The following is a 25,048-nucleotide window of genomic DNA, read 5'->3' as shown; positions in this document are numbered from 1 at the left end:
ATTCTATTAGCACTATTTGCTGGGTATCAACACCAACATACATAGATTTGACCCTTTCTCTGCCCACATTTCTGTGTGCATTCTCTACTGCTACAGTTCATGCAGTTACATCCTGCTCTCCTATCTGATGTGGCTCTCTTTCTGCCTGATTCTCCCAGAAAGTCCTTGAAGGCAGCAACCACACCTCTGAGTTTTCAAAAAATACAGACAACCTTATAAAAAAAGAGTCAATACATACTGGCTTGAGTATACTTATTCAAGTGTCTCTCTATTTATGCCCCAGTAATGTCCCCCTAAAACTACTTTTGTAGTTTCCTACTTGAGTTCTGAACCTTACTTCTTTGATTTCAGGGAAAAAATTATAGAACATTCTAGTTTAAGCTAACTCTAAGGAGTAACACACAGGTAGAGCAGCACCTTCCCCCAAGTGTGCCATTGATGGCGTGAAGTGGGTGGGACCCTGCGGCCACCAGGCATCCTGTGAACACTGTGGTACACAGGCCAGCTCAGAATCAGACATCACTTTACATCAGGGAACTGACAATAGCCCCTGGCAGCAGATCCTGCAGTAAATGACTGGAAACGCCAGTACGAAGATGTTTTACAGATGCTGCAGAGAAGCTGAAGGTTGTCACAGCAACAAAATGAAAGGGTGACTTAGTTGAGCCATATACGTGAAAGAAATATTTAGTCATGTTCAATAAATAATAACAGAAGTGCTATCTAAACCAGTCAATCATCAGGGGAAAACAACCCACCACTGTTACCCTGAGAGGAGAGAAAGATGGGTAGAAATTGAAAAAGCTCCTTGTTTCAAAGACAGTGACAGTGACACTGTTCTAGGGTTGACCATTAATTTAAGACCTCCTCATGTCGTGGCAGAAGTGCACTCACATCTGCTTAGCAGGGCTGCGTCCAAGGTTCCCTCCCCCCAACACTATCACTCTGTTCCACAACCTCTACCTGACAAGACTCCACTCAGCCTGTAAGATCTACTTCCAAACTCACTGCTACCCTGTTTTCTAGGAAAACTCTTCTATTCATCTCCCCTTCCAACTCCCAGAGTAGGTTGACTCTGTGGCTCATGTGCCTGATTGTGTGTGAGCCTGGGTTCTATATCCATCAGTGATGGTCTGAGAGTGGGAACCATGGTCCAACTGCCTTTGTTTCACAGACAAACCATGAAAAAAGACTAGACATTCTGCAAGTCCATGCTCAGAATCTTTTTTTTTTTTCTTTTTTATCGGTACCGGGCATCGAACTCACAACCACTTGCTTGTAAGGCAGGTGCTTATGCTGCTGAGCTAAATCCCCAGCCCCAGAATATCTCTTAATGAACTGTTAAATTCAACTGTAGACAGTATTGAGTTCCTCACAGGGGATCCTCTATTCTGTGAACATCGTGGGTATGATATGTGCTGAGTAACTGGTGGGGAAATGTCTTGGTTGCCTGCTGATGGACTTTCAAAATGATTGGATAACAAGGGATCTAACTTCATCAGTGGAGTAGTCCACTGGAACAGGAAGTGGATCCTAGTTGAAGGAAGTGGTCAAGGAAGTGTGAGGTTGGGGAGTTATTATATCCCAAGCCCCTTTTCCTAGCTTCTTGGTTTTGCTTTCTCTGGTGCCTGGCTGTCATAAGGTAAGCAGCTTTCCTCCACCATGCCCTTTTACCATAGAAGCATAAAGTAAAGGAGCTGGCTGACAATAGATTAAAGCCTCTGAAACTTCAAGCAAAAGTAAATCTTTACTTTTTAAAATTGACTTTCTCAAGCATTTTGTCACAGCAGTAGAAAGTTTCCTAACAGTTCCAAGCTGGACTTGAAGTGGGTTGCTTATATACAATCTTCTATACTCTTCCACATCAAAACTATAAGGAAAGTGAAATTTGGAGGGGTTTGGAAACCACAGCACTGACTCCAAGACATGGTTTATTACAGGGGATATTTTGAATCCCTGAGTCACTTACAAAGGACTCAGAAGTCTTCCACAACCTGCTGTATAAAACTAAGATGATTATATGTCCAGCGTTAGCCCATGTACTGCAACAGTATTAGAAGATAAATGAAGTACTGCAATTTCTGTATGAAGGGAGTTCAGTGAACAGCATAAACCAAAATGGAAAAAACTGTTGCACCTTCTGTGTATATGTTTTCTAGGTGTGTCAGAAACGTGCATAAGTAGTGGCTCTTCACTAGAGCCAGACTGTGGAGCACTGCCAGACTTTTGTAGCAGGCAGTATTAGAATGGACACATATTTAGAGCCAGTTGTGTAAACACTGTGTCACTGCTGTCAAAGGCTTCTTGAGGCCCCAGACATAAGGAAAGTACAGAAGATGGCAGGTCACTGGATCCGGGAAACCATACCCATGTCCATACCCCAAATATTTCCAATCCAACAGGACCCAGATGACAGCACATAGTGATCTGCTGCAAAATAACAGCAGAGTCAGCTGTTACTAGGCACCATCAGGACAACTGAAATTCCACAGGAAGTAGGAACATGGAGGCAAGAAGGCTGCATGACTCAAAGCCCTCCCTTTGGTCTCTGGCACATTTTGATGCCATTGCAGCATGGTTAGCGATGAAGAAACCCCAAGAAAAAAACAGTTACTTCACTCTGATAGTGGGCCATGGAGCTCACTCACTCTGTTGTGGAGAAGGGAATGACACGAAACAAATGTGGAGGAGGGCACAGTAAACTCAGGGTGAGTGGGGAGGACCTCCCACTGCAGGGCCCAGCAAGGGGGCAGTGCCAGAGAATATAAAGATGGAAAACACTGGAGTACCTTGATTCCAAGACTTAGAAAAAGAGCACAAATAAACAAAATTATAACTAACTTCAGTTATAAATATGTGCTTTTAAAATTAAAGAAAAAATACAACAGATTTTTAAATAATAGTTTATCTCAGGAAAGGAAATAACAGTTTAATTTTTAAAGCTTTATTGATTTGGGATTATAGAGAAAAATGTGGAATTCTCTCTCCTTTTCTCTCTTTTTCTCTCCTTTTATATAGTGATAAATGGAGAAGCTATAAAATATTACATTAAATGTGTAATATAAAGTGGTATGATATTGTTTGGATGTAGACTGTGATAAATTGAATATACATGGAGTGAACCTAGAAGAACTACAGAGGAAAATAGGATTATAATAATATAAAGAGAAATAAAATAAAACATTAAAAAATATTCAGTCATAGCAAGGCAGATAAGGCATATAACAGAAATTTAATAGCATGATGGTAGACCTGTATTTAGACATATTAATAATTACATTAACTATAAATAGATTAAATGTTTCTATTAAAATAAGAAATTGTTGGGATAAAAAGCAATTTCAAACTGTATTTCCAAGAAACCCATTTCAATGTACTAATAGGTTTAAAAGTAAATGAATGAGAAAAGACACGCAAACACTAATCAGAAGAAGGCTGGAATAACTACATTCACACAAAACAAAGTTGACTTCAGGCAAACAAGAATATTGACAAATGAAGAGGAATATTTCATAATGATAAAGTGGCCAGTTATCAAGATGACTTAAAAATCCTAAATGTATTAGTTTTTAAGAATCATAAAAATGATACACTGCTGATAGGTATTTGATAGAACTGGAAGGAAAAACAGAATTGTGTGTGATTATTTTAGGAGATTCCAGTACACTTACATTAGTAAGCAACAGGTCAAGTAATCAGCATCTCAGCAAGAATAAGAGATTTGCCTGCCTATAATCCCAGCACTGAGAAAGGCTGAGGTAGAAGGATTATAAAATTGAGTCCCACCAGAACAATGCAGTAAAGCCCAATCGAGAGAGAGAGAGAGAGAGAGAGAGAGAGAGATTTAAATGACTAGGGATGTAACTCAGGGATAGAACACTCCTGGGTTCAATCTCTAGTACTGAAAGAAGAATAAGGCAAGGAGAGACAATTTTAACAGAATTGCGAACAATACAACCTACCTGACATAGAATATGGCACTAAAGAACTGCAGAGCATGCATACATATATTGCATGTGTACACAGAACACTACACAGGGTAAGCTGTATGTTGGTCCATAAAACACATCTCAATAAATTAAGACACTAATTCTCAAATGCAAAATTCTGTTGTATTAAAAAATATTAAAATCATTTTAAAGATAACAGAGGGCTGGAGGTTTAGCTCAGCAGCATAAGCGCCTGCCTTGCAAGCAGGCAGTCGTGAGTTCGATCCCCAGTACCGATAAAAAGGAAAAAGACAAAAAAAAAAAAAGATAACAGAATTTAGAAAACAAAAAACAGAAAGACATCTGACATGTACCCAGCTACTTAGAAATTAAACAACCTATTTTCAAATAACTTACAAGACGAAAAGTAGTAATTCACAAGGGAAATTAGAGTGAAATTTTGACTTAAATGAAAATGTAACACAACTTGTGGGCTTCCAATTAAACAGTTTGGGAAGGGAAATTTATAGTTTAAATAAGAAATGTTTAAAATCAGTGATATGTATAATCTCTAAAAAAGAGATTAAACTCAAGTTAAATAGAAGTAAGGAAATAATAAAGAATACAAAAAATGAAATGTAAAGTGGACACTCAAAATAAAAAACTAATGAAGTTAAAAATTTCCTCATTTAAAAATATAAATAAAATCATTAAAAATAGTTAAAATGATCAAGCTTTTTGATTTCCTATTAACTTGATTTGAAGTCCGGTAATACTCCCACTATCTTGTTATGACTGATTAGACTCTGTTCTATTCTGTATGATAGTATCAAGTATCAGAGTATAGGCAACTACTCTGAAGGCAATAAGATTCACTATGATGCCCATTCTGGTTCGACTAGTATCCTCTTTTGAAGTTCTGTAAGGTTTACGATGTTTAGGTTTTATTGGTCTTGTTCTCTACTGTTTTGTTCAACTTTATAATACCAAATGAGATAGACAATTCTTCTTAAAGAAGCAAGAGGCATTATGGTAACCATTGTTGATAACCTTGTACTCTGTTTTTACATCATGTGCTATGTCTATCCTTGGTTTTGACTGACAGCTTTGTTTTATCATGTTTGATTTTATTCTCTTACAAAAAAAAAGTAATAAGATCTATGGGAGCAATAAAACCCAAAATGTGTAAATTTTGTTGTAATAAAGAGAGGGGAAAAAAAGTGCCCCAAAGGATACAACAGCAAGTGTGTTTAGGTGTGTTAAATAGATGACCATATTAATATTTTGATTGGATCATCGAACACAACTATTTGCAGTCTCACTGTTTGAATGTTCACTTTGTATGCTTTGATCCTGTGACCTGAATCACCGTTTCTAAGATGACAGTGTGTAATCTATAAATTGGTGATATCTTACTGGTTTTTTTTTTAGTTCTGTATTACTTGTACCCTTACACTGTTTTGTTCTGTTCTGTTTTTTTCTCTTTTTCCTTTTAAATAAAAATAAAATAAAATAAAATGATCAAGCAAATCAGAGGGAAAATTACCATTGGGTTGATGAATAGAAATGTCACTATAGATCCCAAAGCAACTTTATGTCATGAATTCAGTAGCTTAGATAAATAAAAAATTTTCTTAAAGGGTCAAATTACCAAAAAAAAATGACAAAGGGGTTAGAAAATTCACATAGTTTTAAATATGCTAAAGAAACTGAATTTGTAATTTTTAAACTTCTTTCAAGAACTCCAGGGCCTGGGAGTTTAGTTCAGTGGCACAAGCTTCTCTCTGGCAAATGCAAAGTCATGAGTTTGATCCCTGGTACCAAAAAGAAAGAACTCTGGAGTTCAGTGATTTTCTTTTAAATATTATCAAACATATAGGAAAGAAACAAGACCTCAGACTGCCGCCTGTGGGCCCTACCCACTGTGGGAAGAGGCGAGCTGGCCCCACAGGCCTGGGTCACCTGGAACTGCCACTGCTGGGCCCATCCCTCAGCCACGAACACCTGAGAAGCCCCAGCAAGACCTACCCACCTGGGACTGCTGCCACTGGGCCCATTACTCCATGGGAACACACAGGCCACCCTAGCAGACCTGGGTTGCCTCAAACTGCCATCACAGGCTCGTCCCTTGGGGAACTCACTCACCTCCTGGACCTAGTACTGCAGAGAATCGTTGGATCCAACTCCTTCTCCCATAATCTTGGACTACAGTGAATTACCATGCTGGCTGGATGGGATCTCAGGAACCACTCACCCAAACAGAAGACCTCAGCAGGCTCCAGTCGGTGTGGTGAGTATGCCCCTAAAATACAGGCCTGTAGTGGGTAAATAGGATGGAAGTGAAACTCCCTCCAACTATAAGACCTTGACAAACTTGACAAGAGAGTGGGTAATCTCCTCCACACAGAAAACATCAGAAAGATTGAGGAGTGCACCAATAAGGCCTCCGCTAACTTGGAGAAAATTAAAAGACCTTACGAGACCCCCCAGTGACACAGTGGGGCCTCAGCTGCCACAAACACTATAGACAAGGAGAGCTGGTGACCTGCAATAACCTGAAGACATAGCAACAGCAGGAACTAAGAGTTGACCTACATCAATATTTCTAGGCTAGTTAGCCCAGAAAGAATATAGGACTCACTCAATAGGCCCTGTAGGAGGAATTCAGGTGACTGGCTCTCCTCTACATTGTGGTACCCAGCAAATGGACAAACATTAACCACACAATAGGACCCTAAAACTCACACTATGGACAGATGAGACTGCTGGGATTGAAAGACCAAATATTTACCCAAAAGGTGAAAATAACAAAATGAAAAGGCAAAATGCAATCTCAAACATCTAGTCCATCAGGAGCAAGTACAGGCAACACTGAAATAGAGGACTATAAAAGTCATACACCAGGAATCTCTGAAAAGATAGTAAATGCAGTAAAGAAACAAATCCATGAGGCTACAGAGGAAATCAAATTAGAAATAATGTCTTATATAAAGACAGAAATAACAACCTTAGTAAATAAGTTGCTCAATATAGCTTGAGAAGAAATAGAGACAAAAATACAGGAGGCTGGGAAATTGACTGAAACGTTGAATGAACAATGTAGAAAACAAGCAGAATCTATGAAACAAATTCAAAGAGATATCCAAGAAATAAAAAACTCTACTAAAAGCTGGCAAAACTATTTAAATGAACCTAAGGATAGAATTTCAGACCTTGAAGACAGGATCACAGATAGTGATCATGAAAGGGTAGAACTTATAAAAACAACAAAGCAGCATGAAATGACAATCCAGCAGCTTCAAGATGATCCCAAGAAAAACAATATAAGACTAATAGGCATCCATAAAAATGCAGGAGTCAATGCAAATGACATAACTAAACTATTCACAGAAGTAATAGCAGAAAATTTCCCACACATAGGGAAAAATCTGATATACAAATAAGTGAGACATGCAAAATGCCAAACAGTCATAACCAACATAAATCTACAACCATACATATAATAATTAAGATCTCAGACATACAGTATAGAAACAGAATACTAAAAACTGTCAGAGAAAAGGCACAGCTCACTTATCAAGGAAAGCCTGTTAGAATCACAGCACAAACCTTTTCAGCACAAACCTTCAAATTAAGATGAGCTTGGAGTGAGGTATTTCAAGCCCTGAAAGAAAACAACTTTCAACCCAGACTGATGTACCCAGAAAACTTTCATTCAAATTTATTGGAGAAACAAGATACTTCCATGACAAAGAACATCTAAAGGAATTCATGTCCACCAAACCAACCCTAGAAAGAGTACTGAAAGACATGCTAGATAGAGATAAAAATGACTACAATCCCTAGAACAACAACAGAAAGAAACCACCAGGCTGGACAAGAAACTAAACAAGGGAGAAAAGCCGGAAATCAGCAATAGGAACACAACATGGCAAAGTCAAGCCAGTACATATCAATGACATCCATAAATGTAAATGGGCTTAATTCACCTATCAAAAGAAACAGGTTGACAGAATGGATCAAGAAACATGATCCCACAATATGCAGTGTACCAGAAACACAACTGACCCAAAAGAAAACTCATAGATTAAAAGTCAAATGATGCAAAAAAGTATTCCATGCAACAGGAACCCAGAAAAAAGCAGAGGTAAATATTCTATTTGCAGACAACGTGAACTTGAAACCTAAAACAATTAAAAGAGATGACAGTCACTACATACTCATTAGTGGGAAAATTCAAGAGGAGCAATTAACAATTATAAATATATATGAACCAAATATAGGGGCACCCAACTATATAAGACAAATACGAATGGACACGAAAAACCAAATACACAAGAACACAATTAGGACAGGGGACCTTAGCACCCATTGTCGCAAAGAGATAGATCAACTAGACAAAAAATCAGCAAAGAAATAATAGATCTGAATCATACCTGTGAAAAATTGGACTTAGAAAATCAGTAAAGAAATAATAGATCTGAATCATACCTGTGAAAAATTGGACTTTGTAGATGTTTACAGTGTGTTCCACCCAACCACATCAGAATACACATTTTTCTCAGCTGTGCATGGGACATTCCCCAAAATAGACCATATATTATCCCATAAAACATTCTTAAGTTGCAAAGGTATTGAAATTATCCCATGTGTAATATCTGACCATAGTGCACTGAAATTGGAAATTAATGGCAAAAGAAACCACAAAATCTGCATAAATACGTGGAAATTAAATAACAACCTTCTAAACAACCACTGGGCTACAGATGAAATTAGAGAAGAAATAAAGCAATACCTATAATTCAATGAAAATGCAGAAACAACATACTGTAATCTGTGGGATACAAGGAAAGCAGTCTTAAGACAGAAATATATAGCAATAAATTGTCATATCAGGAAAACATAATAAGCACAAATAAATAACCTAATGCTTCATCTCAAACTTCTAGAAAAAGAAGATCAAGTTAAACCCAAAGCTCATAGGAGAGGAAATTGTAAAGATTAGAACAGAAATCAATGCAATTGAAACTAAAAAAACAATACAAAGAATTAATGAATCAAAAAGCTGATTTTTTAAGAGAATAAACAAAATTGACAAACCTCTAGCTAACCTTATAAAGAAAAAAATCAAATTCACACAATAAGGACTGAAAAGGGAGAAATTACTGCAGACCCCATGGAAATTCAAAAGATTATGAATACCTACTTTGAAAATCTCTACTCACATAGAGTGGAAAACACAGAGGAAATGGACAGATTTCTAGAAACATATGAACTACCAAAGCTCAACCAAGAGGATATAGCAATTTTAAATAACCCAATAGCAGATATTGAAATTGAAAATGTAATTAAAAACTTACCAACAAAGAAAAGCCCAGGTCTTAATGGATTCATGACTGAATTCTACAAGAAATTTAGAGAAGATTTGATGCCAGTACTCCTTAAACTCTTCAATGAAATTGAAAAGGAAGCAACCCTCCCTAAATCATTCCTGGAGGCAAGTATAACTCTCATACCAAAACCAGAGAAAGACCCAACCAAAAAGGAGAACTATAGGCCAGTCACACTAATGAACATTGATGCAAAGATCTCAATAAAATACTGGCAAATAGAACGCAACAAATTATCTAGAAGATTATACCTCATGACCAAGTGAAATTCATCTCAGGAATGCAAGGATGGTTTAAAATATGCAAATCAATAATACACTACATCAACGGAGCCAAAAACAAAAACCATATGGTTATCTCAATAGAGGCAGAAAAAGCTTTTCATAAAGTCCAACATCTAACTCAGGATAAAAACCCTTCAGAAGCTTGGAATACATGGTGTTTACCTCAATCTTATAAAGGCCATCTATGACAAATCAACAGCCAACATTATAATAAATGGACAAAAACTGAAAGCTTTCACTTTAAAATCAGGAACAAGACAAGGATGTTCACTATCACCATTCCTATTCAATATAGTTCTGGAAACACTAGCCACAGCAATCAGACAAGAGAGAGAAATAAAAGGAATAAAAATAGGAAAGGAAGAAGTTAAATTATCACTATTTGGATATGACATGATATTCTCTATAGAAGACCCAAAAAACTCCATTAAAAGACTACTAGAAGTAATAAACAAATTCAGCAGTTTGGCTAGATACAAAGTCAACGCTCAAAAATCAATAGCATTCCAAACACAAACAAAAACCTCACTGAGAGAGAAATTATGGAAATATCACCCTTCACAACAGCATCTTAAAAAATTAAATACTTAGGAATCAACCTAAGAATGTAAAAGACCTATTTGCTGAAAATTATGCTATGCTAAAAAAGGAGACTGAAGAGGATATTAGAAAATGGAAGGATATTCCTTGCACTTGGTTAGGAAGAACCAACATTGTGAAAATGGCCATATTCCCAAAACTCTTACACAGATTTAACGCAATCCTAATCAAAATACTATTAACATACTTCATAGATCTAGAGAAAACACTCCTAAAATTCATTTCGAAACCCAGAATAGCAAAGGCAATTCTGGGCAACAAGGGCAAGGCAGGAGTCATCTCAATTCCTGACTTGAAACTATACTACAAAGCCACAGTGATAAAATCAGCATGGTACTGGCAAAGAAATAGACCTGAGGATCAGTGGAACAGATTAGAAGACATAACACAACTACAAAGACACTCAGCCACCTGATATTTGACAAAGAGGCTAAATATGTTCACTGGAAGAAAGACAGCCTCTTTAATAATTGATGTTGGAAAAATTGGCTCTCCATAATGCCAAAGACTGAAACTAGATCCATGCCTATCACCATGTGCAAAACTAAATTCTAAATGGATCAAAGACCTGAATATTAAAACAGAAACATTAAATCCACTGGAAGACAAGGTAGGTAAAAGTCTTGGAGACATAGGGGTAGGCAGAGAATTCATGAACAAAATGCAAAATGCACAAGAAACACTTCAAAGAATCAACAACTGGGATCTCACATTATTGAAAAGTTTCTGCACTTCAAAAGAAATCACCAACAGGTGAAAATAAAACCCACAGAATGGAAAAGAATTTTAGCCAGCAATCCCCAGACAAAGGACTTATATCCAGGACATATAAAGAATTGAAAAACATCAAGCCCCCCAATTCAAAGAGCCTTTCCAAAAATGGGCATATTTGATGAACACACACTTCTCAGATGAAGATATACACATGGCAAATAAATACATGAAGAAATGTTCACCATCACTGGTCATTCGAGAAATGCAAATTAAAACAGCATTAAGATTTCATCTCACTCCAGAAAGAATAGCTGTCATTAAGAAATAAACTGATAACAAATGTTGGCAAGGCTGCGGGGGAAAAGGAACACTGCTCCACTGTTGGTGGGAGTGTAGACTAGTGCAACCACTATGGAAATCAGTATGGAGAATTCTCAGAAGACTAGGATTGGAAGTGCCATTCAACCCAGCTATTCACCCCCTGGGTATTTTCCCAGAAAAGCTGAAAATATCATATCACAGTGACATATGTACACCCATGTTCATAGCAGCACAGTTTATAATAGCTAAATCTTGGAAACAACCAAGATGCCCATCAACTGCAGAGTAGATGAAAAAGATGTGGTATTTTTATAGAATGGAATATTACTTAGCTATAAAAAGGATGATCTTGAGGCCTTCATAGGCAAATGGAGACAACTTGAGGCTATCTCATTAGTGAAAAAAGAAGAATCATATTTATAAATATCACATTGTGTCTCTAGTGTAAAAAGTAATAAGAAATGTAGGAGTAATAAAACTCAAAATGTGTGATTACGATTGTAAAAAAGAGAGGAAAAGAAAGTGCTCTCAAGTATATAACTGCATATATGTTTAAGTGTGTAGGATTGATAACCACATTACTAAGTTTCTGTTGGATAGTTGAACAGAACTGTTTTCAGTCTCGTTATTTGAATGTCCACATTTTATGTTTATTTTTGTAATTTGAACAACTATTTCTAATGTAATTATCAACTAGTGATTTCTTACTGCTTATTTTTTGGAAATTATGTATTATCTACCTTTTTCTATTTTTTTCTTTAAATAAAAAAGAAGAGGCAAAAGCAATTTTACAAAAATTTTTAGAAAATTTCATAGAAATGTCTGTACTTCTCAAATGATTTTATGAAGGCAACATAAAAGTGATTTTAAATATAGACATAGACAACCTACAAACAAAATGAAAGGTACTAGTTCATATCCTTGTCCTGAATGAACACAGGCACAGAAATCTTTAACAAAGTACCAGTAAACAAAATCCACCAATATATAAAAAATGTCAGGTTCAAATTAGAGTCTATACAGGAAAGCAAAATCATTTAACATTTGAAAATTAATCCAGGCATGGTGGCACACTCAGGAGGTTGAGGCAGGAAGATCATTGCAAGTTTGAGAACAGTATGAGCTACAAAGTAAGTTCAAGGCCGGCCTGAACTGCATAGTGAGACCCTGTCTTAAAAAAAAGAAAATGAAAATAACATGAGTTTTGCCAAACTAGAAATCTTACTTGTAAAAATATACCACTAAGGAAATGAACAGAAAAATAACTGGAACAGGAGGAAAATATCTGTAGGATGATATATCTGAGAAAAGGCTTGATTTTAAAGTATAGAAATTATTCTCTGGCAACTAAATAGTGAAATGACACTCAAACAAAAATTGGGCAAAATATTTAAACAGGACCTTCACAGAAAAAGATATTTAAATAGTTACTAAACACAGAAAAACGCCCAATAATATTAATTATCAGCACCCAGGCATTAGAATATCAAAATGAAAAAGGAAGGCAGTGTCTAATGTTAATAATGGCATAGAATAATCAGAACTCTCATACACTGTCAGGAGGAACATAAAATGGTACAATTTTTCAAGCTTTTAACAAAGTTAAACACTTAAATTATGACTACATCTCACACTTTTAGATACTTACCCACATAAAGTAAAAACACAAAGTTATTCAAGAACTTTTATAGAACCTTAATTATACATAATCTCAATTCCATAAATAGGGAAATAAATAAATTACAGTACATCCATGTACTGGAACACTACTGAGTAATAATAAAGAGTAAGCTACTGATATCCCAAAACATTGATTAACTTCAAAAACATTTTGCTGAAAGTAAGGTGGTGGACAGAAGTATATATTCTGTGTGATCCCTTCAGAAGAACTTCTAGACTAAGCAATACTTCCTGAAGTGATAAAATCCGACCAATATTTGAGCCAAGGAGCTAAGGAATTAGCTGCAAAAAGCACTAGGGATATATCTGAGTGTGGGAAAACAGTCTAGATCTCTACAGAATATAAATTACATGAATATGTACAGTGAATATTTAAATTGAAAAGTACAGTGAATATTTAAATTTTTAAAAACATTTATTACAGCAAAAGATGCACTGCTGCCTTACATCCTCCTCAAAAACCTCCCCTCACTTTATTTATCCCATACTTCATGCCACTTTCTGAAGTAGTTCTGAAAACTCCTCTTCCAGGTGTGTCTTTAAATGATGTGATCAAAAATACAGTGAATAATGCTGTTGAATCCCATCCAAAAGAAAGACAGACTCATGAACACATTACAATCTGTCCTCATGCACATTCTTCACTGTATCTGGCACTGTGTGACTTCTGATTCTTCCCCAAATCAAAATAATCATGAAAGGTAGACATTTTAAACGGATTCAGGACATTGAGGCAGCCACAGCAGTGCAACTAAAGACACATAAGAGTACTTAGAGAACAGCTTCAGAAGGTGGCAAGAATTATGGGATAAATGTATTCAAAGTGCAGGAAGGTGGAAATAGTAACAAAGTGTCTTTTGCTGTAATACATTTTTTAAAATCTAAGCATTTACTTTATTTTCCAATCATATTTCATAAATCTACTCCCCTGCTGCTTCCTCTCTGCCCCTGTTCCATTGTTCTGCCTCCCAGCCTCAAAAAACTTAGAAAATTTATTATATCTTTTTGCCATGATGTTCCTGCCTTGCAGCCATCTGGCCATGAACTGAACCCTCTTAAACCTTGAGCCAAATAAACCATTTTCTCCTTTACATTGGAGTTGTTTGGTATTTGATCCCAGCAACAGAAAAGTTGACTAATACATATGCTTTTCTCAAAACTTAGCAAACTGAACTTAATATTTTTGTGCTTCATCAGACCCGAAACCTCTGAGAGTGGGAATCAGCAAACAGAGTTGAGAGCAGGACTGGCGGGGAGCCCTGCATCAACCTGCGGTGAGTGAGAGGAATGGGAACCCTTCCATAGAGTAGGAGGCTCCAACAGAGGACATTCTGGGATGGGGCAGACTAGCTGGAACAGGATGCTGCAGTGACTTTAGTCGCATATTCCCCTCTCAAGCGGGATTGGTGGAGAGCACTTGGGCTGGGTGACACCGCAGACTAAGACTCAGCAGGCTAGCCCAACCAGGTCCCAGCGCCTGGTGGCACACCCTAGCAGTAAAGCCTTCAGTAGGTTGACCTAGAGGGGAGGGCCCAGCAGAGGCTGCCCAGGTCTGTGTCTCCCTAGTGCAGTGGGTGGGAACACCTAGCCGGTGGATTCAAACAAACTGTAACCGACAAAGAAAGAAACTGGTTCTCCTATATATGCCTGTATGGAAGGAACAAAAAGTATGGGAAGAGGAAGCAACAAGAAAGGGTCCTTAGTCCCCAATCCTGAGAACACTGGTCCAGGAAAGGTAAATGCAAAGGAGAATGAGGACAAAAAACATGCAATATCAGACATGGCACCAATAGACATAAAGCGATATCTCCAGAGCCTCATAAGTGAATTCAAAAGTGAAGTATTTAATGAAATAAGGCAAGAAATAAGTAGAATATTTAGAGAAATGCTAAGCACCACCCAAGAAAAAATAGATGGTAGAATGGAAGAACAGAAAAAAAGGGGAGAATTGTTTGATGGAGAAAATAGAGAAAACATAGAATACTTGAAGCAGGTTCAAAGAGATTACCAGGAAACTAAAAACTCTATTGAAAGCTGGCATAACGCTTGAAAGAAACTAAGGATAGATTAGCTAAACTGGAGGACAGATTTGTAAAGTGGGAACATGAAATGAAAAACTTCTTAAAAATAACAAGGAAACAAACAGCAATAATACAAAGGCTTGAAGATGATAAGAGGATCTATAACTTAAGAATTGAGAATGTAAAAGAAGTAGGCACACAAACACATGAACTACAAAGGCTATTCACAGAAATAATCCAGGAGAATTTCCCCAATTTAGCAAAAGGTAAAGATACTCAGATGTATGAGGCATACAGGACTCCAGCCACCTACAACCCAAACAGAACTACACCCAGGCATATAATAATCAAAATTCCAGAAATCCAATATAAGAACAGAATATTAAAAGCCATCAGAGACAAGAAACAGATCACTTACAAGGGCACACCCATCAGAATTACACAACTTCTCGGCACAAACCATCAAATCACGAAGAGCATGGGGGGAAATAATTCAAGCTTTGAAGGATAATAACCTCCAGCCAAGATTGATATATCCTGCACAACTGTCCCTAGAAATTGATGGAAAAACAAGATGCTTCCAGGATAAAGAGGAACTAGGAGAATTTGCAACCACCAATTCAACTCTACAGAGAATACTGCAGAATATTCTAAAAAAGAAAAATACCAAGATTCCAGAAACAGTGGCAGAGAGGCCACAATGAATGGAGCAGAAAGCTAAATGAAGAAGACAAACTGACAACTAATGACAGAAAAAGAGCTCAACAGAAATGAGGCAGAGAAGGCTGGATGGTAGGAACAATTATTTTGGAGAAAACAAGACATCATAATAGTGAGTGCTAATTTAATATCTTGTCTTGAAGTCCCATCAAGCTTTTGCTCTTATGTCTCCATCGGTCTTAACAGGTTGTATCTTTTTGGATTTTATTATATGTGATAATATAAACAAAAACCTTTATAGACAAGGAGATTATACAGAAACCATTGTTCACTTTCTATTAGTTGATTCTAAATACCCTGTAATCCTGTCATTCTCTTCATGAGCCTGGAAATTTACACTGTCTTAATATGTTTGATGCTACAGTACACAAAGTTATACTGAAAGATTTCAAGGAAAGAGACACTATGGTAACTACTTTTATGTTGGGATATCTTGTGGTGAAACACTATTTTGCTTAAATGGTTATGTTTTGACCTGTGCTGTTTTATTGTTATGCCTTCTTTTATCTCAATTTCCTTTTTTTATTATTTACTTTTTATTTTTATCTTTTTAATTAAGGGAAAAATAAATAAAAAATAGCAGGATATATTATAATAACCCACGTTGATTTCCTATTAACTTGATTTGAAGCCCTGGATTGCTCTCACCATCTTGTTTTGAATGATTTTCCTCTATTCTGTTTTGCTTGATAGTACCAAGTTCAAAAGTATAGGCAACAACTGTGAAGACAATAAGATTCATTACAATGCCCATTCTGGTTAACTATTATCTTCTTTTGAAGTCCTGCAATGTCTCCAGTGTTTTGGTTTTATTGGTTTTGTTCAATTTTATTATAACTGATGATATAGGTAATTCTTTTTAAGATAGAAAGAGGCATTACAGGGGCTGGGGATTTAGCTCAGCGGCATAAGTGCCTGCCTTGCAAGCAGGCAGTCGTGAGTTCAATCCCTGACATGATAAAAAGAAAAAAGACAAAAAAAAAAAAAAAAAAAAAGAAAGAGGCATTATGGTAACCATTGTTGATCACCTTGTATTTTGTTTTTACATTATATATTATGTCCATCCTTTTGATTTGACTGACTCTGCTTTGTTATGTCACATTTGGTTTTACTGTCTTCAAAAAAAGTAATAAGAACTGTGAGAATAATAAAACCCAAAATGTGTAATTGTCATTGTATAAAAGAGAGGAAAAGAAAGTGCTCTAAAGGATATAACTGCATGTATATTTAAAGTGTATAAGACAGATAACCATATTACTGAGTTTTGTTGGATCATTGAACAGAACTGTTTGCAGTCTCACTGTTTGAATGTCTACTTTATATGCTTTAATTTTGTAACATGAACAACTATTTCTAAGATGACAATATGTAATCTGTCAACTAGTGATTTATTTTTTCTGAAATTCTGTGCAACTTGTACCCTTTTTCTGTTTTTTTTTTTTCTTTTTCTTCTTAAATAAAAAGAAAAGAAAAAAAAAGATAGTATAAAAGCACCCATAAATAACTAGAAGAGATTCAAGGTAACTTTTTTTAAAAAGAGCAGAATATATTTATTGAGGAAAAAAAAGTTTCTGTCCAAAAGAGAGACAGAAGGGTTCCCAAGTGAGTTGCCAAAGAACCTTTTAGGGATTTTTATAAAGCAAAGCCACAAGGTGAGGTGGGTCCAGGTGCAGTAATATGAGAATTTGCAAGGTGGGCATCAGGTGGGACAGAACTATAGTCAATCAATAAAGTTATGAGTATAATTGCTCAGGTAAAAGTTGATTAAATTTGGAACAAATCACATAAGAAACAGGCATGAATACAGAATAGGGGCTTTTCCTGTCAGGGCTTAGGTTAGTGGTCCCTCCAGGCTTCTTCAAGGTTATCCATACCTACTTACAATATCAATCTCTCCACAATTTGTAATAGCCAGATCTTGGAAACAACCTAAGTGCCCAACAACTGATGAATAGATTAAAAAAAAATGTTGTGGTATTTTTCTACAATGGAGTACTACTCAGCTATAAAGAATAATCACTTTGAGATATTTATAAATAAATAGATGCAACTTGGGACCATACTCATAAGTGAAATAAATCAAACTCACATGTATAAATACTGTATAGTCTCCCTAGTGTAAGAAATGATAAGTGTACATAAAGCTTTATGGTAATCATGATTCCCCATTACATTGCTTTGAAGCCTTATAATGTTTCCATTCATTAGTTGGAATGGTTTTATCCTGGGTTGTTTGATTTTATGATCTGTGATGGTATGAACATCTATTTTGAAGAAAACAAGACATTATAATAGCCATTGTTTTGAAGTCCTATCATCCTTTGTTCTTCTGTTTCCATTGGTTCTATCATGTTGTATCTTATTGGATTTTATTATGTGTGGTAGTATAAACAAATTTTTTATGGACAATGAGAAAATATAGTAACCATTATTCATTTTCTGTTATTTGGTTCTGAATGCCCTGTAATACTTTCATTCTCTTTAATGGTTTTATACTACTTTGTTATGTTTGATACTATTGTGTATGAAGGTATTCTCAACTATTTCAAGGAAAGAGACATTATGGTTGCTATTGTTATATCGGGTTGTCTTGTGATGAAATACTGTGTTGCTTAAATTGTTCTGTTCTGATTTGCTTTGTTATGTCCTCTTTTATCTTAATCTTTTTAAAACAAAAAAAAAATTTTAAAAGGGTATCAATCCTTGATGTTTATCCTTAGGAAGTTTGCAGGTGTATTTGCTTAATCTTTTGACTACGACAGTATTTATAACAGAAAAAACTGAAAATTTTACATAAGACAAATTTAACAGAAAAATCCTATAAATAAAACTTTGTAGATGCAACATACAAGGTGCTTATGAAAACTTAATATCACAAAGTCTACTTTCTCGCAAAAATAAATGTAAGTTCAACATACTCTAGTTAAAATCTTTATTTGATAAATAGATCCTAAGGAGCCATGAACAGCCATAATACTGCAAAAGACAAAATGCAGTCTCTAACCCGGATGTGAAGTAAAGTATGGGAACAGCTGCCTACCAAATATAAGGATACACAATAAACTATGAAGCTGTAGGGTAGTTAAACACCGTGGGATTAATGCAGAGAGAGACAAATCTGTGGGGTATCATAGTGTACACACCTACATATGATACACAGATCATGATGTCATTAGGTATTCAGGTGAAATTAGGGCCCTACCTGGCACCAAATACCAATAAATACCAGGTAGAAATTTTTAAATGTTTAAAAAGTAAGGTTACAGAGCAAAAATTTAAAAATAAGAAGAAAAATACAGAAAATAATTGTGTAAACTACAATGGTGGTACATATCTGTCGTCCCAGCACTCTGGGAGACTTAGACAGGAGAATCACAAATTCAAGGCGAGTCTGGGCAACTTAGTGAGTTAACCCTTTTTCAAAATAAAAAAGGGCTTGGGATATAGTTCAGCACGAAGCCCCTGGGTTCAACCCCCATATAGAAACAAAGCAAGAGAAGGAAAGAGCAGGAGGAAGGAGAAAGAGAGAGAGCAACGGAAAGGAAATAATACATGTATTTAAAAAATGATGTTGGAAAGGTAAGAATGTATTGAACAGGAAACAGAAAGAACAAGCCATAAAAGAAAAGATGGTCATCTTATTTTAAAATTAAAGCTTTTATATGATAAAGACACTGGAGGGGGCCAATAATTCACAGAGTAGGATTGGGAAAATTACTGTACCTGTGATATTTTCTTAATTTTAAAGAGCTTTAAAAATAAAACCAGAGGTTGATTTGAATATAGTGTAGTTAACATCTACTCTGCATTTGTGTCAGTGTTCTTTTCTGTACCTATTGATATTTTCTAGATCTTTCATATTGAGTCAAAAGTTAAATGCAATATGATTAATTAGAGGTTAATCAGATTTGCGCATGTACACGGAGTCTCTGGTCGATGTTGCCTCTCTCCTCTCAGGCCCTTCCCAGCCTCCCTTAGAAGATTGCTGCTGCTTCCTCCTTAAAATGCACACATCACACCCAGCCCTGATGGCGGTGCTCCTGGCTTTTGACTCCCATTCTTCCATGTTCAAAACTATGACTGCTCCTATTTATTCTCTGTTATTGTATGCTAAGAATGTTAATAACCGCCTGCTCAGTAAGACATAAGGTTTTTAAAATATCATATTTACAGCTTTCTAGACTATAGAACTGTACTAACCATGCATAGGCACATAATGTCTTTTAAATTGAGGTTCAAGTTTTCTTTCTAACCTCTCCCCTGCTATTAACCTCCCACAATCTGCCCATAATGTGCTTTTAATTCCTGAATGTGCCATATTCTTAAACATTAATTTAATCAGGCTTATGAGACATTTACATGCAATATTCTCTACGCTGGGCTATTTTCCTCCTTTATCCATTCAATGCTTTTAAAATTTATCCTTCAAATGTGAATCAAGTATCAGTGTTCACATGAGGTTTGTCTGCCAGGGTGCCCCTGGACAATGCAATGACCCCTCCCTCACGCTTCACATCAGCAAACTCCTCAGGTTACGCTGGAGCTGACTGTTTTTGTATTCATTTCCCCACCGGATTTCATGAGCCTGGAAACAAAATCTTCTTCCCATAGAAATCATGTGGTAGACTGCTACCATCACCAACCTCTTTGACATGGCCAATGACCTTTTCACAGGTGTCCTTTGGTCCCTTCCAGGAACCTGTGAGCTTGGTATCATTATTTGATCTTATCATTACTGTGTCACTTATTTTTCTATCTTGATACCAAGAAACTATGTGGCTCAGCAACTTGCTCCCAGACTCCTCTGCAAGGCAGGGGACCCCAACCCACCCCATGACCTCCTCAGGCCCTGCACCCTCCCAAATGCTGCTCCCCATGCAGACATTTGCTGAATGAATAGTTCCACCAAGAATTCTTTCTGTTTTATTTACAATGGAATCAATCATATTACAGAATGACCTTGTGGGACAAGGCAGAAACTGACAAAAATACAATGTGTTCGTCCGCTGCTTCTTCCTAATGTCTGCTTCCTCCCTGAGGCAGAGGCACTCCCCACCATGTGCAGCATTCCCAGGTGTGCGATATTCTACCCAGTGTTCACATTCTGCTTTCAGTAGTGACTCTGCTCAGAAAAGGTTCTGCAGAGAGGGGAAGGTTGTCTTTCTAACAGGATTCCTCTCATGATGCATCTGTCCCTAGCAGAAGTGTTCATGCATGGGGTCAAGCCCCCCAGGCTCTACTGTTCAGGGATCACCTATGGATTCCTGCAGGATCTACCAGGCTGGACTCAGTATGGTGTGGTTGGATGCATTTTTCATGCACCCATCCCAGGCATCATGTGCTGAAACTTAATCCCCAGTGTGAGGCACAGAGGGTGAAAACTAACTCAACTGTGTGGTTTAGAGATGGGACCTTGGGGAGGTGATTATGGTCACAAAAGGTCGTCAGGGTGGGGCCCATGGTTGAATTCCAGTGGCTTAACAGGAAGAACAGAGAACCAGCAGAGCCACGTTCACTCCCTCTATCCACCATGTGACACTTTGTGCCACTTTAGTCTCTTCCAGCAAGAAGGCCAAGCAAGCAAGAAGACCCTCCGAAGCACTTCCAGAGGCATATGTCAAAATAAACCTCTTTCTTTACAATTACTCAGCCATGTTATTAATAACAGAAATGGGGTAATACAGACATTGCTGGCTTCGGGCCCATACAGTGTTCAAGTCTACATGGCTTGTGGTACTTGATACATTTTGTTTTGTTTTTTAATGCTGTCTTGATCCCGTTTGGGGTCCTGGGTAGAGGTCTCATAACTTCCTTTCTTGAGCTACAGATTAAATCCACACCCTGACAAACTCTCCATGAGTCTCACACACCACACAGTCACTGTGCCCACTGTCAATACACTAGCAGGCATGGGCATTTAGAGTGTCCCTGCAGCATGGGAACTGCCATCCAAAGGCTCTGTTAGGATCAGTCTCAGGGCGGTGGGAAGCAGGACCCCTTTTACCCCAGGACAAGAAGCAGCCATGACTTCCTTGGCTGAAACAGTGAACACATGGCAAGAGGCAAGCAGCACATGCATTTTCATCTTTGTCAGAGGAGGACAATGTAGATAGCGTTAACTACTGCAAAGACTTTAAATGCTGAACCTGGCACACCAAGGACAAGAGTAAGGATCCAGTGCGGGGAGAAGACTTTCTCAGGAGGAATTTTCAGCAGACTATTTACAATCCTTTTTTTAAACTGTGGTAAAATACACGTAACATAAAATTTACCATCGGGCTGGAGATTTAGCTCAGGGGCATAAGCACCTACCTTGCAAGCAGGCAGTCGTGAGTTTGATCCCCAGTACCGATAAAAAGGAAGAAGACAAAAAAAAAAATTCTCTGGGGCTGGGGATTTAGCTCAGCGGCATAAACACCTGCCTTGCAAGCAGGCGGTCGTGAGTTCGATCCCCGGTACTGATAAAAATGAAAAAGACCCCCAAAAAAAAAAAATTTACCATCTTAACCATTTTTAAGTGTATGCCTCAGCAGTATTAAGTACATTCATATCATTAAATACAAATTTCCCTTCTTCTGTTCTGGGCCCTGTAGCACCCTATCCTACAGTTTATCTCAAGAATTTTCCAGATTCAGGGAATACGTATAAGTGGAATCATATTTAGTATCATTTAAAAAGAATTCTAAGTCCTCAATGATACTTTAAAAATTTAAAAACTGATGTGTCTTCTGTATTTCACTTTTTTTCCCTTTGTCAAGGTGCATTTGGGCTGATGACTGTACACTGAAAATTCTACATTTTGTGTCTGCTCAGCATATGATTGCATAGGGTCTTTACTGAAAAAGAAGTCACCATCCCTGACTCTCCACCATTGCTCTGCTTTCTGTTTACCCAAGGTCAGAACCACAGCAGGTCAAACTGCTCACGTGGACAGTTAAGCATGCAATTTTTATGAAAGCTCTGTAAAACAGAGCAGCCCCTACGAAACTTATGACATACCTTGAAAAATTCACAAAAAATAAAATCAAATTTTTAGCAAATCAAAGAGAAAAACTCCCTAAGCAAATGTGGAATTTACGAGAAATTTCTCTTAATAGCAGTTCCAAAATCCAAGCAACATCAGAATAATAAACAGAGAGAAAACCATAGCTCCCTGTGATATCACCCAGCTCAGGTCTTTCAAGCACACCTGACTACCGATGACATGTAATGAACCACACTGCTCTTCTCAGAAGCTTCTGCAAAGATCATTTTCAAAGGGACCCCCGACAGTCCTTACAATCCAAGTCACCTCCCCATCAGCTCATGCAGTCTTCTATGCTTCTCTATAGGCTGGGAAAAGAAAAATCTTCATTTAAAAAGCCTATTTGGTAAGTGGAACTGTGGGGCATCTGAACCCCATGTTTTGGGCACCTCTATCCCTTTCTCTTCCAGTGTGGCTGAGCCTTGTCACTCTCACAGCCAGGGCAGAGACACTTCTCAGCATCAGAGAGGCAGGGCTGTGTGCACTGCCTCAAGGAATCTCATACAGAGACCAGCAAGCTGGCTGTCTCATACAGAGACACAGCAAGCTGAATTCTGTCTCCCAAGTCAAAATGTGTCATATGACTGTGCGATGGGAAAGTATCCAGGAAGAAAGGATGCCCTGAGTGAAGGGCAGTCCCAGCACACAGTGCATGTGGGCACAGCAGCCCTGTGAGTGAAGTATGGAGCTGCTCTTGTCAATCCCCCTGCCTCCACCCTGCAGCAGAGTCCACCTTGCCGCCTGCATTGTCCTGCCTGCTCTCACCCCTCTTCCTTTCTGCTCCTCATGCAGGCAGCACAGCCTAGGAGCCTTCCCAGGCACTCAGCCCTCTTTCGATCCCTGCCACCAACACTAAAGATGCCGTGTCCCCCACCCAGATTGCCCGGTGTTTCAACACCTCCCCCAGTTGTCAATCATTGCTGCATATGGATGTATCCTTTTCCTTCATATGTATGTATCTGTACGACATATGGAATGCTGTTTGGCATATACTTACGCTTAATAATTGGTATCACATTGTACGCATTCTTCTGGAACTTGCTTTTCTCACTGACATGTCTACTAGATTTATTCACATTGACATGTGTGGCTATCCCCCATTTGCTTTCACAACTGCATAGTATTTTGTTATAAAAGTGAATACTCTAAGGACAGCAAGAATGGTTTACTTTTAAGTCCAAAGAGCCCTAAACTGGAATGAAGCAACGAGTGATTGTCAGTCCCTGATTTAGTCCCCTGCTCCCTCAAATCAATGTGATACCTGTAATTAGCATAAATAACCAGAAAATTCAGTTATGTTCCTTTCTGGGGTGATAACTTGCAGGCAAGCTCTTGTTTTAAATAACAAAATCAAGTTTTGTTATTTACTTCTGTAGTAGAATAAGAAAAAACTGGAATAACCAGCCAGGTCCCAGCTGCCTAGTCCTGAGGATTCCATGTATAACTCATCCCACATGGGGCCAAAAGGAAAGTTCTGGGGCTGAGGACCACATAGCCTCTAACAGGACTTCAGGACAGAGATATCTCTCTCACACACAAACAGATCCCTTGCAAACAGAGCAAATCTGCCAATGGATAAAATAACCAGTCTGGCACTTATGCTCTCGTCCTTCTACAGATGGAAGAGAACTACTAGACTCTAGGTAACATCCTGGTGCCAAGGAGCCTGTGGTTGGCACATGGAGAAGTCAGGGCACTGAGAATGGAAGCCCCACAGAAGCCAAAGCTTTGAAGCTGTCGCAGGTCCATCTGTCTGAAAGAGCTGTTTCAAAAAGAAACCAGCTGTCTAATATTGGAGAAAGTGGAGTAATAATGTGCTTTTAAAATAAAATTGCATGAGAAAGCAGCAAGTCTGCTCTACTTTGATTTCTCCAGGTCACATCCAATGTCCTTGTCCTATTTTATTGGCTTGTGGATTCAGCACTAAGCATTGTGAATCATTTTGTGAGACTTGGCCAAGGGAAATATACTATCAAAAGCCTTGAGGAGACACACAGGTGACTGGTATCCCATGGGATGCATTGGGAAATGCCCAAGCAATGGCCCCTCAGCCTTATCATGAAGGGCCTGCAGAGAGAAGACCAAGAAGAGGCCACTTCATTGTCTTCAAGATTCTTTTTCTACTCAAAATCCAGGCATATAAAAATTTTTACCTTAACAACTACTGTCACCTGGAGCTTAAACCACAAAACGCACCAAGAACTTCAAAGATGTTCCACATGCAAATCATAAAGAGGAAACCTTCCTGATATCCTTTGAGTAAAGATGAGTAAAATTGCTACAAAGCACACGGGAGAACTAAGATGACCTGTCCACCCAGAGTTGTGGTTGAAAACTTGGTCCCAAACACCACTGTGTTGTGGGA

The 25,048-nt window shown here is 37.7% G+C and overlaps 1 protein-coding gene across 2 annotated transcripts in view; it reads right to left on the bottom strand.

Annotated features, from left to right (window-relative positions):
* Disc1 (DISC1 scaffold protein) overlaps positions 1 to 25,048 on the bottom strand; it is a 326,935-nt gene that overhangs the window by 93,383 nt on the left and 208,504 nt on the right. The gene's annotated exons all lie outside the window — the stretch shown is intronic.

The sequence above is a fragment of the Cavia porcellus genome, unplaced genomic scaffold (genome assembly GCF_034190915.1).
Source record: "Cavia porcellus strain 051 isolate PalLab524CR breed Dunkin Hartley unplaced genomic scaffold, mCavPor4.1 scaffold_13, whole genome shotgun sequence".
Lineage (NCBI taxonomy): Eukaryota > Metazoa > Chordata > Mammalia > Rodentia > Caviidae > Cavia > Cavia porcellus.
Note: the sequence above shows the minus strand (reverse complement) of the source record. Positions and strands in the feature narration are given on the sequence as shown.